This window comes from Hipposideros armiger, unplaced genomic scaffold, assembly GCF_001890085.2.
Source record: "Hipposideros armiger isolate ML-2016 unplaced genomic scaffold, ASM189008v1 scaffold_659, whole genome shotgun sequence".
Taxonomy (NCBI): domain Eukaryota; kingdom Metazoa; phylum Chordata; class Mammalia; order Chiroptera; family Hipposideridae; genus Hipposideros; species Hipposideros armiger.
In genome coordinates, this window is record NW_017732009.1 from 730,621 (window position 1) to 732,867 (window position 2,247).

General features: G+C 54.3%; 1 protein-coding gene across 3 annotated transcripts in view; it reads right to left on the minus strand.

The window, feature by feature from the left end:
* Window positions 1–1,229, minus strand: part of KLHL13 (kelch like family member 13) — a 232,769-nt gene extending 231,540 nt beyond the window's left edge. For all 3 annotated transcript variants that reach the window (XM_019626124.1, XM_019626127.1, XM_019626123.1), the window contains exon 1: window positions 863–1,229. The gene's annotated coding sequence lies outside the window, so the exon portion shown is untranslated. The remainder of the gene's footprint in view (window positions 1–862) is intronic.
* Between the last annotated feature and the right edge of the window lie 1,018 nt (window positions 1,230–2,247).

Consider the following 2,247-nt stretch of genomic DNA (forward strand, 5'->3'; position numbering starts at 1 on the left):
TCTCTCTCTCTCTCTCTCTCTCTCTCTCTCTCTCTCTCTCTCTCTCCCTATCTCTCCCTATCTCTCTCTCTCTCTCTCCCTATCTCCTCTCCCTGCTCAGCATCGGGAGAAGAATCAGATTTAGGGCCATGTGCTAGGATTACATACAAACATACAAACATTTTAAGTGGCTGTGGTTCTTGGACTAAGTTACTGAAACCTAGAAAGAAACTTTTAAGTTCCTTAGCTGATATTTACTAGAGGATCCTTCCCATCACTTGCAGTAAACTGTACGTTGTTAGACTGCAAGCTTCCAAGAAAATCACCAATCGACTGTGATTAAACCAAATAAGTCAAGACATAAAGAGATAAAGACATTCAGAGCAGAATTAAAAGCTTGGAGGAAGAGACGAGTGTTCCTGACTAGGAAGCCAGCAGAGAAGCCTTCCAAGTTATACGCTGAAGAAGGGATGAGTTGGGAGGCACAAAGCACAAACTGTTAGAGGGCAAGCGACAGTGGGGACCAGACGGACTGAGAGACCCCAGACTGTCAGGGCACCGACAGCGAAGCCTGGACGAGAAGATCTTGGAGGGATAACAAAGAAGCAAAGAAAAACTGCGTTCTGGGGTCCTAAAAGAACCCAAGCATCTGGCAAAGCCAGCTAGTCCGGGAAGTAGGGATGAGAAGATGCAGAGATGAGGGCGGGCAGCAGCACGCGACAGAATGGGGGGAGGGGGGACATGCAAAGAGCGAAGCTGGGTCCCTGTCCCTCTGCCCCTAGTGCAGATCCCAACTCCTTATCGTTCATAGGCTCGCCTCGCCGAGTCCCAGACGCGGGGGGGCGGCCGATGGAGCCCCTGCAACTTCAGGACCCTGACTCACCTTGTTAGCCGCGCGTCCCAGCGTCCCGCCGCCTGTCCACCAGCTGCGAGGGCCAAAGAACGAGTCGCACGGCACAGCCCCTGCTCCCTCTTGCTACGAGGTACCGGCCTCCGCACCTCCTCACCCCGAGCTCGCCGTGGTCACTTCGCCCTGTCCTCGCGCGGGCGGAGAGCGCGGACCCTAAACCGAACGCCGCTCCAGTTATTTTTCAAAGTCCCTGTTCCAGGCGACCCCGGAATAGGAGCGGAGCTGCGGCAGCCGCAGCGGCAGCGCCTCCGCCTCCGCCTGACCTCACCGAGGGGTGTGGGGAGAGGCAGGGGGCGGCAGACGAGTTAAGGAGGGGAGAGGTGAGGAGGCAGGAGGAGGGGGAGAGCGCGCGGGCAGGGGAAACATGGCGGCGGGGGCCCTGGCGGCGCCTGCGCGGGAGGCGAGGGAGCTGAGGCTAGGACTGTGCTGACGGTCGGAGCACAACCCCTCCGCGGTAGCTGCGAGTGGTGAGGGTGGGCTAGGAGAGGGGGGTGGACGCCAAGTGGCCGTCACGCCTCCGAAACCAGAGCGCTCGCGTGGGAGCACACAAGGCTTCTAGTGCCCTGGAGGCAGGGGAGGTGACACTGTCAAGTGTCCAGGAAAGGCAGTCCCGCTTAGCCACTCCAAGGGGAGGCCCGCCTGTGCCTCCTGCCTACGCCTCTTACGAGCCCCTATCACAGCCCCCCACCTTCACGGAGGGCCCAGACACACGGTGTGTTTGACCTCGGTGGGGCATGCACCTCAAAATAAGCCTGACCTAGGCTCCCACACAACTGTTAATCACTCCTGAAGTGCTGTGAGCATTTCATCTCTCCCCTCTCCATACCAGAGTACAGAGTATTAACAAAGAGGAAGAATAACACCAATACAGCAGTTTAACGTTTTACTGAATGTTTACGATGAACCAAGAGCTGAATTGTTTACTCATACCTACTCCACGAGGTCCACATTATCTCCATTTTTTCAAGTATCGTCACTTGAAAAAATGGAGATAATAATGAGTTGTAAAAGTCAAACAAGTTGTCCAAGGTTACACAATTAGTAAGGGGAAGAGCAGGGCCTAGGATCCCAAGCAGGTTGACTCTAGTTCCCAGCTCTCAACCACTGTGCTCTACCGCTTCGAAACTGGTGGAACTGCTGCTATTCAAAGTCAGACACTTGATTCTCTCCTCCCAGTTCTGACAGTGTAGCCTCCAACAGAAACCCCAGTCACACCTGATTTTCCTCTGTTCAGGTCTTCTCTTCGTTCTGTGCTGTTCTTGACTGTTTATAGCCTGGGGCCACCTTCTTACACTGCTTCCTTTGCCTTTTCTACTTATAATTCCAAATTGGAAAAAATAAATGGGAGCTTGCTTTTA